Raw genomic sequence first — 17,516 nt, 5'->3', positions numbered from 1 at the left:
GGTGGCTCTGCCTGTCTTATTACTTTCATCCCCATCCCTGTGTTCATTTGTCAGACGGGCCACGACTACCTGTGTAATTTCATCGGCCTGCTGTTCAAATTGACTTAGGGGAGATCCTGCTCTCCCTCTCCCCCTCATTCCCTCGTTTGGTCCATCTGAATGCCATAAAGACTTTCACTGCTGTGTAAAGCCCTCTCCTGCTGTGTACAACAACAGGAGAGGTTTGAGTTGCGTGCGCGTGTGTCCATGTGTGTGCTAACGGATGATTTGGCTACCCTGAGACTTTGAATTACAGTTATCCTGGCTGGTATTACAGTTGGAGAAAGCAGGGTTGTGCTGCAGAAAGCCAAAGTGACAGCTTCGATAAAGAGAACATGGTGTGTGCAGTGCGAGTGTTGCTCATTCATCATAGTAAACAAGAAATCGTGTTCTTACACCCTGACAAATCATCATCCAGGCATTTACCACACACAGGCCTTGTACTCTGTGTGTGCACTGGAAAGACAGGCACACACATTTACAGTCAATTCATGCTGTCTGCATCTATTACAGGCAAGCTTGTAGTTTATTATGTCACCCCATGAAATCTGTGTGGATGTATTTGTGCACGTACAGAAATTATAGCTGCTCTACAATGTGAAGAGATAAATGTAGTTATCGATTCAGCACAGATGTTCTTTTTGTTAATGGATCTACATTTTATACTTTTATTTACAATCCCGCAGCAAACAAGTGGTCAAACGCATTTGATCAATAACTCACATAAATGGCAGCTTACAGAGATGACAACTCTCTGACAAGATGGCTCTGTGAAACAGCAAAAACAGACCGCAGAATCCATGATCAGCAGCATTACGTCATATTGAGAGTAGAATCCCAAATGTGCATGCACGTGGATTAGGGTTGCAGCGATTAACTGGTTTTAAGGTGTACTGTGATATGGAAATTAAAAACTACTCTACTGTGTCCATTTGCTTATTCACTGTATTAAATTCTACCTCGTTAATGTTTTTAAAAATATACATGGGAATGTATAATGTCTTTGTGTGTACGTACAAAATGAATTCATCCAAATCAAATCCATCCTGCAAGCCTCACCCGATATGTACCCTAACCCAGATGACCCTGCTGTCTCTTCCTTTTTTTGTTTGTTTGCTTTTTTTCAGTTTGTTTCTTCCTGTTTGCTTGTTTGTTTGTGTTTTACTGTTACCTGTCTATGTCCTTCATGTTTTTGTATTTGTCAGTATGTCCATATTTTCTATATGTGTATGCACACTTTGGTGAATAAAGGGGAAAAAAACAAATTCCAAGAGCAGAACCCCGATAGATCAACAGACCACCTGTAGGACTAGCCATTATTGTTGCCAGCACAAAGCGATGTAAAGCGACACTGGCTTGCAAGAGGTTGCCACTTTTCCTCTCAACCCACCACACCATCAGCTGAATTTGATTGTTAGTTCCATCCAGCAGAGAGGAATAAGATAACCAGATAAATCACCAGGACAACAATCAAAGCTATTGACCGTTACTAGCAGTGCCTATTATTTTAATTTCGTATAGTATAGAGGGCTGCAGGAATGAGACCCAGAAATAAGTTAGCATTTCTGCACTTTCAACATAAAAACATGTCAGTCAATACCCCACTTTTAAATAAAAAAGAGTTTTGCCCTTCTTTAAAAAGGCGGTTGCTCACGAGTGGCTGACTGACACAACAGAAGTTGTCACGGACATTAAAAGTCACTGTGATGAACATGGAAACTCAATATTCCACCTTTATAGGTGGACTTTATTTGCTAACTTTCCTTTTTGTAGATTTTTTCATTTATAGTCAAGTGTGTATAGTACCGTAACCTTTGTCTGCCACAGAGGTTATTTTCTACAAGAGTACATCATTCCTGCAGCACTTTAAGTAGACACTTAAAATTGCAGTATGCTCAAAAGGTGCATCACATGTAAACAACATCAGCAGTAAACAACAGTAAAAGTTAAAAAGTTGGCATTTATTCAATAATCAACACTAACATATCCATATTTCTGTAGGCACAGTTACATTGGTTACAATATATCAGGTATTTGACGAGTGTGGCTCAGGGACAATTACTCAATATTTTTGATTTACACATTTTGTTAAGTGCAGCGTTGGGTCAAGTTTTGACATTTTGACTGTACACTTTATTATGTTCAGATTAGGCTCCATTTTCCAAAAATGTTTTGTGGCTAGTATCTATTGCCTGGAGTGCAGCTCATGTGCCGTTACTCATGGGAAGTTGATTGAAAATTCAAAGCCTGCAGCAAAGGGTCAAATGGAGTGCATTCGGCAAATATGGAGGGAGCTTGTGTCTGTGCAAAACACATGAGCGACCACACATGCACACACAGACACACACACACACATGGATAAAAGAGTTAATTTGACTCAGTTCTCTACAGTGTGTGTGTGGACACAGTGCTGTTCTGTGGTGTGTACGGGTGTGCACATACCTGTGTCAAGGCACCACTCTGAAATTCTTAGCCATGTTCCTCAGAACTTTGAGTCAGCCTTTCCTCTCTTCCGATGGGAAAAATAGCTGATTGCGCTAGTTAATCAGGCCCACACACACAAACACACGATCACAGGGTGAATCTCGGGGCAGCCTGTCTCTTATACCCCATTTACACCCCATCGCCTGTATCTGCTTCCCATATACGCCATGCTCCCGTCTACAGATGTATCACAATCTCTGTCATGCTGCTATATGATGATGACACATTAATAAGCTGGCAGAATGTATATACTGGAGATAAGTGTAAAATATGTACAATATAGACACAAATGCATCACATCAGGCAGAGGGTATGCTTGTCGCATGCAGTGACGCAAGGCAAAGGGAAATCTTTTTGAGTTGTGCGTCCAGTGTGTGTGTGTGTGTGTGTGTGTGTGTGTGTGTGTGCACATGGAAGTGGTGCTATTCCCATAGCTTAGAGGAAAAATGACAAGTGAGAGGAGGATGCTCCAGCAACAACCAGAGAGTGGGGAAAGAGGTGGAAAAGAGGAAGCTGAGATGGAGAGTGGGGGTGCAGAGAGGGAGAAGGGTTATGATTGGTTGGAAGAGGACAGGAGAGGAAAGAAGGAGAGGGGTACAGAGAGGATTGAAGCAGGAAGAGAGAAATGAGAGGAGGGCGAGGGAGTGACTGCAAATGGGGTGGGACTGGCAGAGGAGAGACGGGTGTAGAGAGAGAGAGGGAGAGAGAGAGAGAGAGAGGGAGAGTAGGCAGAAGGCAGGCGTCTGACAGCTCCACTACTGGGAGAGGGCCTCTTAATGACAGCTTATTCCTTCATGATTTCAATTCCTGACAGTCGACAGGTCTGCTTGTTGCATCATGGCAGCTGTATCATTACCTTCTGGCCCTGTCACTGCTCTGCATCCTGAGACTGAGATGGTGGAGGTGGAGGGTGGGCGCCATGGGGTTTGGAGGGGATGGGGGATGGTAGAGAGAGAGAGAGAGAGAGAGAGAGAGAGAAGATAGTGAGGTTACAGTTAGAATAATTGAGGAAGGAGGGAGTATTGAAAGGTGGGATCATTACTTAGAGTAGCTGTTGCAGTTCAGAATAGGACTTTTAACTCGTGTAAGTTTGTGTCCAAAGTGAAAGAAACATGTGAGCTCTCATATATCAGTTGAGAAGTAGAAAAACAATATTACAATGTTACTTTTTTCTCTTTTAGTTAACTTTGTCTCACTTTTTAACTTTTTTCCTAAACCATCTCTCGTTTTTTGCAGGCAATGTTAACAATCGGCTACCATTTATGTAAGTTTCTTCAAAGCCACAAATAAGTTACAACTTTACATTTCTTTCAGTTCAATTTTCAGTATTTTGTCTTGTCATAATGATGTGCATATGCTCTGCTTAGGTTTAGGTGCAAAAACGACCTGGTTTGTGTTAGGAAAACACTGTGGTTCGGCTTAATACCAGTTATGGTCGCCACAAACACGGCTAAAAATTGTAAAAAAAATTATCCAGTGGTTTGAGGCTATAAATGTTGAAACACCATGGTCCCGCCTCAAAAATCAGTCATTTCAAACTTACAAATGCCGAATTGCAGACTCAAACTGTGGTCAGTGGATTGGCAAACATGTCACCTGTAACTCCACCACCATCACCTGTAGCTCTCGGTATGAAAGTTAGGATATAAACATGTAATGTAAACCTCATATGATATTTTTTGTCTAAATGTCATTATTGTAGGTGGCTTATGACACGGATGTATAGATGTATCTATAGTTTGGAGTAACATTAAATGCCAACACTAAGTCCTGGTGATTCGGTTGTTTGGATAATCTATTCAATAGTCTTGATTTAACTGTTAATTACATTTAATCTCCTTTTCTCTTTTTATTTTACACATGTCAAAGATGAATTAATTCATCCACAATGTCAGGCCTGGCAACTCTCCAACTTGTTCACACAACCACACACAAACCGCAGAAATTCTACAATGTCGTCAAGAACAACTTAATTTGACTTGGTAGTTGCTAATACAAAAACAGATCTGTGCCCCCTGCAATGCCTCCCTCCTTCCCACCCCCCTTTTCTCCATCTCACTCTCTCTCTCTCTTGATAGTGAGTCAGGCTCGACACTGGAGACCCACTGGAAGGAAAGAGGGGGTGTGGTGTTTTCAAAAGTGTGTCAAAAGCCTAGGGCTTTGTATCTGCCCAGAATTTCAATGGGAGGCTGAAAGGGGGCAGCCAAGCAGACAAACTCAAACACAGAAATCCTCTCTTAATTTCTGTCATCCTGCCCACCCTCCTTTTTTTTTTTCTTGCTGGATGTTGTCGTCTTCAACATCGGCTGCACACTCTGGCATCTGCCGGCTTTGGCCCTGTCATGGCCCTGTGTGAGGATATCTCTCTCTCCTCTCTCTGTCTCTCCAATCACCCTTCTTCCTCCTCCTCCTTTCTCATTAGTTCCTCTAATTCCCCCCGAGCTGCAAGTTAACCTGTTTGTATGTGTGTGTGTGTGTGTGTGTGTGTGTGTGTAGCCAAGTGATAACATTGTGCGTACAGTGTGTGTACAGCCTATCTTGGGGCATCAGGTGGCTACAGAGGCCAGACAGGTATCCTCTATCCACCCAGCCAGGTTTAGCCAGAGGACAGTTTGTGTGTGTGTGTGTGTGTGTGTGTGTGTGTGTGTGTGTGTGTGTGTGTGTGTGTGTGTGTGTGTGTGTGTGTGTGTGTGTGTGTGTGTGTGTGTGTGTGTGTGTGTAAGGGTCAAAAGATGTGCCGCCTTGCCATGGCCTTGTAATAGCAGCCCTGCGAGCAACACACACACAGGTATACACACACCTCCAGGTGGGAAGGTCCCAGCACATCCCGCAGCTCAGATCAATGCACTTGACACCTTCAAAGGCGGGTGTGGGGCCTGGACTTGCTCTGGGGTTAAACCTCTTTTAAATAGCATCCCGCGGGAAGGCAGCTGTCAATAACCCACCATAATTACCGGGGCCAGGCCCGCCAAGGGCTCGGCTGCACAGGCCAAATTAAAAATTGATCAGAGGGAGAGAAAACATTATTTTGTGGTGGTATTCCCTGTCCTAACAGCACTGCTGCTGCCGTATGCGAAATCTCATCAATTGAGGTCCAAGGTAGATATCTAGAGACCTATTTATCTATCTGCCCGCCTGCCCCCCTTCGTCCAGATGAACAACGGAGAGCTGTTCCTGTTGTAAAAAAAAATATTTGCATATTAAGTGTCTTTCAGCGTGCACGTCCATGTGTGTGTACAAGCAGTGTGTGATTGTGTGCGTGTGCATACTGTATGAGCATCAGCTGATTGTTATTTGCTCCAGGTAATCGTACATCATCCTGTATCCATGCTGTGTGTGTGCGTGTGCGTGCGTGTGTGTGCACCTTGTAGCAGTGTATTGATTGTGGTCTCATTGAGTTTCTCTTGGCAGGGAGCCTTTATTTGTCAGTCAGAGAATGATATGAAGAAGATATGTTCATCCTCAGGCTTCCTCCAGGAAAACACAGGGGCTATTGTTTCACAAGACACTGATAAATGAGAACGACAATTTACAGTGGGGTTGAAGCATTTTCTAAACATACACTGTAGGTAAGAGGGTATGAATAGCACATGGTTTTCATCATTGTTACTGAATGTCATTTGTGGAGGACATGTTTTTTGAATTGCGTATTAAGCCCCATTTAAAATTGATTTTCTTTTGGGAGGTCCTGTCATTATCGCAATTACCAGTGACATCTGTAATTTTCATCCAGTGCAAACCTGCTGGATAGATAATTCACGCAAGTATACAAGAGGGAGCATGGATTATGACATTTCATATTTGGGCTAAGAGCAGAGTTTCAAGAGAAACCACTCATTAAGTTTTGTGGTGTTTAATAAGTGTTGATTGACCTCTATAAACACAGGATGTATTGATTTTAACACTTTCAGAGTTACAGTAAATTAACTCTGGCAATTTTACTGTGCAGACATTGTTTATCTTGTTCAAAGTACCTCAGGATTTACACACATAACAGATGCAATTGCATTATAGGATTCCTCTGCTAAGAGTAATCCAATTTAAATAGTGTGACTTTAGATGAGTTGTTCCCAGTGTGGCTGCTGTGGAACCACATGGTGCCATGAAAACTGTCCAGGGATATGACGAAATGTTTCCAATTTTTGTCGTTCCCTTTTTATAACATTTTATCACACATTTGTCACAGTAAATAGACCTAAAATAAATGCTGATAGTAGATGATTTACTATGACATTCTCGGCTGAAAGGGGTGGTTTGTTCACTGGGGCGCCGTGGTTTAAAATAATTTTTGCAAGTATTGCTGAACACGGCGAGTACAGATGTGGAAGTCTGTTACAATAGTTCATAGACACTCAGAGGGAAAAATAATCTTGTCTCTGGATGTACAGTGTTCAAATATACTGTTTACAGTGTGTATATAGTTGAACATATCTGTTGAGAGTTGTTTGATGTGGAGGTTTCCAGGCTGCTCATGCCACCATGTTGCTTGGGGGATGAGAGGATTGAAACAACAAGAGGATGAAAAACAAAAAACAAAACAGAAATGAGAGGAAGACTTTGATCTAATTGTTAAACATTATTTGGGAGTGGACATTTTTTAGCCCACGTGTGATAATTGACTATTTTTTTCTCTTGAAATTAACAAATTATATCATCAAAAAGGCTTTGTCTCTGTGTGCATGTGTTCATGAGTGTGTGTGTGTGTGTGTGTCTGTGTGTGTGAGGTGGGTAGTAGGTCATTTGCAGCTGCAGGCTGTGTGTGTGCGTCCCAATGGGAAGGTCTTGTTTAGTCTCTCTTCCAGAGGGCCCCAGGCAGTGTGTGGTGGATACCTCTTCACTCTCTCTCTGGGAACACTCCTCTATGGCCAATACACACATGCTCACACACACACACAAAGACATGCACACACTCACAGAAGAATTCTCCACAATTTTTTGTACAATTCGTCAACCTGTGTGGCAGCATGTTCACTATCTGACAGCTGAAATTTCACAGCTTTTACTTCTTTTTTGGTTACAGGTGGAACCGTATGTGTTTAAATCAGTTAATATTACATGCAGACACACAGACACACAGACACACACACACATGCATGCAAAGGCTCTTTCATCCTCTTGTAAATTTTACACTTATCTTCCATCGCTGCAGGTTTGTCGAGGTTAAAAGTGCTTAGCTGTGGACGTTCCAGGAGGAAATTGAGTTTCGCGAGGAGCTAGTGGTGAGCAGATAGGTGACCTGCTGTGAATTTACACTACACACACACACACACACACACACACACACACACACACACACACAAATCAGCCACTGAGCATCTCTGAGGGTCAAAGTTGAAACCTGCTGTAAGCTCTCCAGTACCAGTGTCATGCTCCCAGACTGTGTGCGGCACACTTTGATCGATGAGAGGAAACTCAGTGCTTAAATAGGGGTTACCGGGGTTCTCGGGGGTAGACTGGGGTTATTGGCAAACAACAACAAATCTTTCTGTTAATAGTTTTAGTGCCGACTCTGTGGTTAGAAATGAAAATAGATGCTGGAGGGCTGCCCTGCTTTTCCTGTTTTTCAGTACTTTTTAATAGTAACATCATGGTGCTAGGCAGACCTCTAAACCAGCTTTTCTCTCATTCGGCCTACTGGATTGTTTGTCATGTATAGATGATTAGTAATATGCCATTCATTTATTTAGGGCTGTGGTTTTATCTGTTTTCCCTTACGTGTTAGTGTCTTGTAGCTGTCTGCTTTTGTGATTTTTCTTCCTCAGTATGCACCCAGACATTGAAGATGGAATCTTTATTTGAAGGCTTATCTGTCTTTTGAGACTGATATTGTCCTGCATTCTCTGTGGATGTGAAATGTACATTTCAGTACATCAGATCACGGCAGTGATGGCGGTGTCACAGCGTTTCAAGATATGTGTGCTTTTGTGTCTGTGCAAAAGAAAGGGAGGCAGACAATGAGGAGAGATGGCATCAGTGATCAGATTTGTCTGCAGCTCTTTTGTCTTCTGCAGCTCAGTGGGTCAGTGGATAACTGTTTGTGTCTGTATATCTGTGGGCCCTGTACAATAGATTTCTACATGCATCTTCGGTTGAACTTTTGCACTGAAATGCATGGAATCCAAGGCATGGTAAGAGAAGCATTTGGTCTCATGTGAAAATGTAAAGCATTGAAAAGAGCACCCACACTCACGTCAAGTAAAGGCAGCACACTATATACTACTTGTTAATGCTTAACAGGGAGAAAGTGTTACAAATTGAAAACACTAGGCATGGGACAATATGAAAAATGCAACCTAACCCTAACCCACGATTTTCCTGTCCAACATAATTGGAATCCTGATAATCATCGAAACATTCTTAAAACTTTTAAATAAAAACTTAAATTGCCCTAAAACATAGTTGAATCAATAGAACCTTACATATAAACAATCAAAGAATCTTAAAATAAGTCATCATAAATCAGAAGGATAAATAAATGGTGGTAATGTTTTTTAGTTTGGAATCTGTAGTATTTACACACATACGATACGACGTGGAAGCCATGCCATCAGCCATGGTGGCAGGCTTAGACAATTCAAAATAAATCAGGAAACCAATTTGGGACTGTACATTAGCGAGCTAGACAGCTTTCATTCATGTAAGAATATTCACAATTTTCTCATTCACGATTATCCCAATTATGAAAATTCACCACGATCAACTTATTGTAAGTGTTTTTTTAATTTTTTTATCCCATCCCTGAAAACAGATTCTGAATTCATAAGATTGTGGTCAGGTTTCAGTCACTCCTCTCTGTCTCAATGTTTCTCTTTACTTTTCTGTTTTATTAATGCTATAAAATGCAAGATCAGGATCTTAACTTCTTAACCACACACCAACCTCTAACACATGTTAAGATCCCTTCTTGCTTACCCATTACTTTTTTTCTGTGAAACTTGGCATCTGTTTCTCAGAGTCAACACCAACTTGTGTATTTGGTCTGGCTCCTCTCCCCTTTATCTGGTATTATGGATCTCGTGATAGGTGTTATTATCCCGCTGTATGCTGACAGCCTATCCCTTAACCCTCTTAGGAGCACACTATGCCACGCTTGGCTGACTTGTTTGCGCTGATGTCAAGTTTTAGCGGTTAGCAGGCGGTTACCATATGCCACTGTGCTGCTGTCGCCCCCGATGTCAGTCAAAAGAGTGTCAACCTGAGCTCAGAACACAGTACGCCACGGCGCACACCCAGAAACACCGCGACAGTGACAAAACACACACAGTCACTCATACACGCATACTGTACACACAATTTTCCATAAAGAAAATGCAGACACACTGGAGTAAGAACAAAAGACTCGCATCCTGTTTGGGATGTCAGGAGGGGACGCGGAGGCCCTGATATGCTGCTCTTCATCAGCTGACTGATGGAGGCAGCAGCGTCTACAGCGGTCCTTCAAGGGAGAGAAGCCTAAACACAAACTTAAGTAAGCAGTAGATTGTTTCAAAGTCTAATTGTGATTGACCAAGAATTTAGTCAACCCATTAATTGATTGAAACAATGCACTTTATAAAGACCCTCTGACATGATGAGTCAGAGGTTCTGCTGCTGGGCATTTAACCCCAGTCTGCTCCCAGCAGACTTGGCCCTGTAATAATTTAACTTAAATTTGATGTACTTTTGATCTTAAAATGCTAAAATGCAAAGCTAAATGAGCAGTATTACTTATCAGGACTAGTAATGCATCCCCGATTCCAAAAAAGTTAGCTCAAGCGCAAAATGAAACGAAATGTAAAAATGTATATATATATATATATATATCAATATATTTAATGTTATACCTGATCAACTTTATCATTTTTGTAAATATATACTCATTCAGAATTTTATGCCAGCAACATGTTCAAACAAGTTGGAACCGGGACGATAAAAGACTGGGAGAGTCTGGAAACCAACTTGTAACTAAATTTATCAAATAGACGTAATGAGTAAAAGTACACTATTTGCCTCCACAGTGTAATGTATAAAGTAGCAGAAAATCACACATTGATACAAAAGCACACATACAGTGACACAAACTGATATTCACACAATCATATTTGCCCCTAAATTATATCTTGTTTATCATTCTCTAATATGTTGTCATATATGGTTTCCCATCACCACAGAACAAAATATTTGTGTGTTTGTTTGTAGCTACTGTATATTATGCTCTTCACTCAACTGATGAAAGCATACCTCCCCTCACTCCCTCCGTCCCTCCCTCTGTATCCATCTTAAGATGTTGGTGGCTGTTTGGTGAGTTGTTGTGTTTGCTGTTCAGACGTGGCCCTGCAGCTCTGCTCATTTGACCTTCTTCAAACTTGCCCTTCCTTCACTCTCCTGAGTTTTACTTCCTCACTACGTTCCTTTTTCCAAGGTTCCTGTTTCCCGCTCATCTCACAGGCTGCCTTTGTGGCTGTTTTATCCAAAGTGTGTTGCAGCAGCCTTTGGAGTCACCGTCTCGCTGGCCTTTGACAGATCAGGACGGCAGTATGTAACCGTGGAGGCTTTGGCTCTTTCTGCATTCCACTTGGCGTCTCTGTCTCGTTTTCCACTGCTGCCTTCTCTCGTTGCCTCTCTCTTTCCCCATTTCCCTCGCTCTGTGTCTAAATTAAACATTAGTTAAACTGCTGAGCACCAGCTCCGATGGACAGTGATAAAGAAGTAACATTATAGTACAGTAACATGACATGGTGCTGTACAACCCCAGGGAATGACAAGAGAGAAAGGCGCTATAATCCATTTTAATTTCACTGATATCATTGTATTGAGAGAGAGAGAGGGAGAAAGAGAGACAGCAAGAGAGCGAGAGAGAGAGAGAGAGAGAGAGGCAGAGGTTGGCAGAGTGAGATAGAGAAAAGGGAGAGAGAGAGATGTGAGGTGTCTCAGACCAGAGACTGTGCTCTAGCTGACTGCAGTGTCTTGTGGTGACCTAGTTGCAACCTCTTTGAAGTCCACAGGCTGATCTCTCTCTATAGGCTGCAGAGGAGATCTGCTGCATACAGCTTTATTAGCCCGGGATAAAAAAAGAGAGCGAAGCGAATCAAATTCTCGGGGTCTTGAACTTGCCCTAAACCTCCATTGCCACAGATAGATATGTGCATGTACTGTATGCGTCAGTTTGTACATGCTTTCCGGAGTGTGTTGTGCGTTTTAAGGATATGTTTTTGGCTCTAACTGTGCACCTGCAAGCTGTGTGTGCACGTGTGTGTGTAGCAGGTATTCCTTTTGGAACATGTAGCTGTAATGTCAGGCCAAACACAGCCTTTATCCTTTAGCCCACCACATTAGGAGACAGTGGTGCATTGTCAGGAGAGCTGACCTAGAATAGTCCAATCACTCTACATCCAGCCCCCTGTCTGCCCTCTCCTGTGATCACCATGCTGCCAATGCCGCAGTCTATACTGTGTGTGTGTATGTGTGTGTGTGTGTGTGACCCAGTTCAGTCACTGGTGTCGCCAGGCTTGCCCCTGGTGAGGGCATGCATGTTAGGGCACAAAACCTTCAGATGTGTGTGTTCCGTTCGAGCACAGCTGTAGATTTCATCATCTGCGGTTTGGAAATCTAGCAACATGAATCATAGCTGGATCAGCAGCTTCTTCGTTTAACCCCCACCCTTTCTGTCAGTATGTAACTGGCGTCTGTACATTTTAATTAAGTTTGCGTACACTCATGATGAGAAAGTGTCGATTTTAAGCTCGGCATGTGTCTAAGAAGAGACGAAGCAAATACATGCAGGTGTGAATATGTCGTTGAAGGATAGGGCGTTCGTGGCTACACACATACATGCACACTGTATGACATGGCCGCTCGGTGAACTCTCTCAATTATCAGGAGCCTTTCTCCTGCACCCCTCCATCCCTCCATCTCGGCATCTTTCCACCTGCTCCCCATTGAGAGCCTGTGTGTGCAGACAGACTCTGCTGGGGGCATGCTTAACCTTTTTCCTGCTGCACAACACCAGAAGACACACATGCTCTTCTTCAAGTTGGGCTTCAATTAAAAAATCCACTTCACTTTTTTTTTCTCTGTCTTTCTCCTTTTCCTCCTCTCTCTCATTCCCTTCCGTTGCCTTCTTTTTGAAGTTAGCCCGGGGCCTCGCAGAGCCTCATCAACCCTTTGCCTTGGCTAGATTGCATACAGGTACCCTCTGTGGCTATTTCAAATGACTTAATTAGCTTCTGAGTGCAGCGGGTTGGTAGAAGCCCTCTCTCTCTTTCTCTCTCCCTCCCCCTATTCCTCCCTCTCTCTGTCTCTGTCTCTCTGTCTTCAGAGAGAGAGAAAATGATTGAGCCCATGTGACACATTTAGTCCCTTGCCGTGTGGTTTCACTTTCTAGGTCATGCTCTGGCTGTGAAGCTGACTGCCTATTACCTCGTAGAATAAGACGACTCACACCGAGACACGCGGAGAGACGGTGTGAATTATGTGGATGCATCTGTGCGCACACACCCCGCCACAAACACACGTGTCTCATTCTATGTTTAGTTTGATTGTCAGTCTGCAATCTTAAGCTTTGGGCTACATCCGACCACCATCATTTGTAATTGATCTACTTTTCATTGATGCAATATTTATTAATTCCATAGCCAAACAGCATGTAAGCCAGACAAGTGGAAATTTGGTTGCTATTTGCTTTGCTAGTTTGGCGCATGTTTGTTTGTTTGTTTGGAGGCTCAGACACAATCCGACAGTGTTTTGTTGTGTTAAGTCCCCAGGCGTGAATTCCCATACACACCAGTGATCAAGGTGTGCTTGTGTTCAGAGTGTTGCTGCGCCTGTGTTTTTATCAGTGACAACAACGTCAAGGGCATGCCCCACTGCAGTACCATGTTGCCATATCCATCTCAGCCCCGATGCCACACATGCACCGCACATACATTACACACGGGTACTCCACACACGCACATATAGACGAAGTGGCATGTCTTTTCAGCTCCCCTTCCAGGGGACATAGAGGAAACAGACACATGTTAGATGTTGCCATCTTTGTTGTCCTCTGTTGTTGTTCATCTCTGTCAGACTGTATACAGCAAGGCAAGTGGTAGCACTCCTCAAAAATGTCAGTTTCGCAAACAATCACAAACCATGTCAGAAGTTTTGTCAATGACAGCTGAATGGTTCCCGCACCTCTTTTAGCGTTGTCAACTGTCAAGGTCTTGAAAGTCAGGGGGGGAAAAAGTTTTTGCTCCATAAAGCTTTATTGTAATGAAGTGCCTGACGGAAAGATATGACCACAAGGATGTGATCACGGATGGTCATCAATGACTAAATGAGTTCTCTCGCCCCTCAGGGTGAAAACAAGATCTCAGGGGGTTTAGGAGAGCAATGTGCCTGTTAACTTCTGGCTCTCTTGTCCAGCTTTAGCTCGCTGGCTAGCTTCAGGCCTGTGTTAAAAACCTGGGCCTGCTAAATTAAGTTTGGCTGTGTGCACAGCCTGTGGCACCACACACATGCACACACAAGAGCGAGTGCACTTACAGCCGCTTTAAGTCAGGCATTCACCCATCCCAGTGTGCACGAACACACGCACACATACTCACATTCACTCTCCCATTACCCAATCTTAATTGGCTACCTTCCCTCTTTCTCTCTCCCTCTCTATCTCTCTCTTGGACAGGCCTACAGGCTTGTTGGTACGCTGGCACACAGCAGCAGAGTTTGGGCGTGTGAGCAGATCTGGGGGCATGGAAGAAATTGGAGAGAGGGAAGCAATACAGATGGGTGCTAGGATGAGGTTTAGAGCACGATCAGGGGATAAGAGAAGGAATATTATAGTCATGCCTCCATACAGAGTAACACTAAATATCAGGACTATATTAGTGTTACTGTATTTACACCACCACATATGCAGGCCACTTGTTAAAGCCAAGGTTAGAAAGTAGAGTAGGAGATGCCTTTCTGCTCTTCCACTAGCTGAGGAGTTGTCATGTGCTGTCAGCCAGCATGTTCTCCATGTGCCTGTCACCGCTCTGGATAGGAGCTCTGGGTCTCAGCATCCTGCCAATTGGTGAACTGTGTGTGATTGTGTGGGTGTGTGCGTATGTATGTGTGCATGTTGCCCTCAGAGCACTTTGTTGATTCTGCTCTGCAGTGTCAGTGACACATTGAGCGGGTTCGGTGGGAGTCCCCTGGTTTCCCTCGTGCTGTGTTTACTCCATCTGTTTACTCCCCAAAAACACTCTCAAATCTATTACCTCTCTCTCTCTCTCTCTCTCTCTCTCTTTCCTTCCATTTTCACTCTCTATATATCTCCCTTATTTACTCCTGACTTCTCTTGACTTGTCGTTTCAAATCAGTAGCTGTGTGGTAGTCAGGTGGTGTGCCTGTCGACAGCCAGCGCTCATCTCTCCCTCAGCAGGAGGCGGGATTGAGTTTCTCTCTCAGCCATCCAGCCAGCTATCTTTTTGCTTGAAGAGCCGGAACACATTCTTTTCCTGGATGGATCTTTTAACTTCTGTGTTTTTGATAAATAGAATAGTTATATGAGAGACTGTGGGAAAAATTAGATGATGCCAAATACTCAGAAAGCAATAATGAGAGGCACTTTATTGTAGGGCTGCCAGTGATTATTTTTAATTAATTAATTGGTTTTTTTTTTGTCTAAAACATCAGAAAATTGTGAAAAATACCCATCGCAATTTCCCTGTGATGCAGTGATGCTTTTCTGAACAGCAAGAACCAGTGTACCAATTATCTATAGACATTATCTAATCCACATACTGTCTTTCATGTTGAGTACTTTATGTATCCCACACTTAAAGGAATAGTTCACTCTAAAACAAAATTCAGTCATTATCGACCCACATGCTGATGAGATCTCCGGTGTAGTTTCTTATTCCTCAAAGTGCAGCTGGAGACCCGCGGTGCTACCCTCCGGTAGCAATAATCCATATAACGAGCGTAAGTGGCGCCCGAGACGAAAAGGTCCATAAAACTACACAAAAACTTTGTAATATTCCTCCATACTGCTCGTCCACTGCAATCCAAGTGTCCTGAAGTGGCAACATCCAGAGTTTACTCGAAACAACGTCATTTAGTACATTTTTCTAGCCTAAAAATTGAGTCGATAATGACTGAATTTTGTTCTAGAGTGAACTATTCCTTTAAGCCCTCAATTGGTACTCTGGAAGTCATTCCTGAAATTTGTGTTTTTTTATCAGATGTTAATGGAAAAACACTGCCTGAAACGCCTGGCTTGGAGTTGAGCCTTTACTTCTGTAACTTATGTGCGTCACTACGTAACAGGTGTTATATAAATATGTATTTTTATATGTATATTATAAAAGATATACGGCTGTACCGCAGCCATGGTTACCAGCTATAGCAGCGTTATTTTCGATCACACTACCTTGCTCGGCATGACCCGCCCTATTCTGCCTCTGATTGGCTACATCCTGCCAGTTAAATGATGCGTATGTGCAACTCTCATCAAAGATTGAACGGAGGCGAGATGTCTCACTCTGTAGCTAAAATGGAGCGTTCAATGCACAGCGTGTAAAGGGGTGCTGCAGCAATTCACCATATGAAAAAAATAATGTGTTTTTTTGAAAATTAAAAGTATGTAAACCTATTCTACTAGGACCCCTAAATAAAAGTATGAACCTGGAAATTAGCATACTATGACCTTTTTAAGAGATAAAGGGAGAACATAGGACACAGTGTTGTTTATTTGAGCTGGATTGCCGCCTGTGACCAGTGGTGTTGGATAAACCAGTGTGTTCTGTGTTGGAATTCCCTCTTCCAGTTTCTTCTACAACTGCGACCACAGGAAGTGGTCACTGCAGGCTTGGATTCAGAGCAACTGGCTATTTGAATCTGGCTGTCTGATGACAGAGGTAATGCATGAATAAATGATGTGAAGAGGAATATTTATATGCTTTGCGTTCTTTCAAGGATGCATCACCGACTGCAACGGTTTTCTTCATTTTTAAATTCACGTGAACTAAAATAGGATTGCGAAAAAATCATTGATTTTTCTTTTCCACACAGCATCACCTCTGAAACAACTTCATTAAGCTGTGTGCTCATTATGCAACCATGGTACTGTTTTATAATGCCAGCCCTGAGTCTGTGTGTGATGGTATGAATTGATAGTTTACATACCCAATGCCAAGGGCACCACCAAGGGCTCATGAATGAGAGATGAAAAGGAGCAGAAGTGGAGCAGTGGAGGAAGAGAGAGATATCTCTCTCTTTTTGCCCCATCATACCTGAAACCAGCTAATTAGCCTGCTACACTACCGAGCCTCAGCTGCAGGGACAGGGTTCAATAGTTCACCTATCTACCACTGAGCTACAACGATGGTAAACCTGGATTACCTGCTCTACCGGCTACCAAACCCCAGTATTACAAGTACCTGTCTTGTTCAGCAACCTGGAAATCAAATCAGTCCAAAGAGCTGGCCAGGTGGATCTACACGAAATCTGTTGTCCTGAGAAGAGACATCGTAGCTTGCTCCCTAATCTCTGTGTATCATGGGGGGAAAAGTTTGAGCGGCCCGGAGACTGAAGCGCCAGGATGTTCAGCATTAGGGACACTTATGGAATGAGAGACAACCAAAGATTTGTTAATGGGATCAGATTTATGACTACTGTCATTTAAAATGGGATGTTGTAAATGCTTTGTCCTAGATGTGTCAGCAGCGCTTGTAAATGATTAAAGGCTATTGATGATATGGACCGTCAATCAGTTTTTGTTTTGACAAGCTCAAGCATGGGAGATTAGCTTTCATCTTGATATTTGATATTTCAAGTATATGTGATGCTTCAGTCCGTCAGCCATTGATTGAAACTGGTTATAGATGTGTTTTTTTATGTACTTTATCTTCACATATGAATGATTAAGTTAACACACCGTTCTTAGCTTGCTCTATAAGGACATACTTGAGTAGAAAAAACAACGATTTGCCCTTTTTTTTGTGTATCCAATTAAATACGTCCTAGTGTTTTTTGCAAGTTCCCAACAT

General features: G+C 42.8%; 1 protein-coding gene across 1 annotated transcript in view; it reads left to right on the top strand.

Annotated features, from left to right (window-relative positions):
• arb2a (ARB2 cotranscriptional regulator A) overlaps positions 1-17,516 on the top strand; it is a 149,837-nt gene that overhangs the window by 23,985 nt on the left and 108,336 nt on the right. The gene's annotated exons all lie outside the window — the stretch shown is intronic.

This window comes from Pagrus pagrus (assembly GCF_965226575.1).
Source record: "Pagrus pagrus genome assembly, chromosome: 8".
In the NCBI taxonomy this organism is placed as follows: Eukaryota; Metazoa; Chordata; class Actinopteri; order Spariformes; family Sparidae; genus Pagrus; species Pagrus pagrus.
This window is presented reverse-complemented; position numbering and strand designations above follow the sequence as displayed.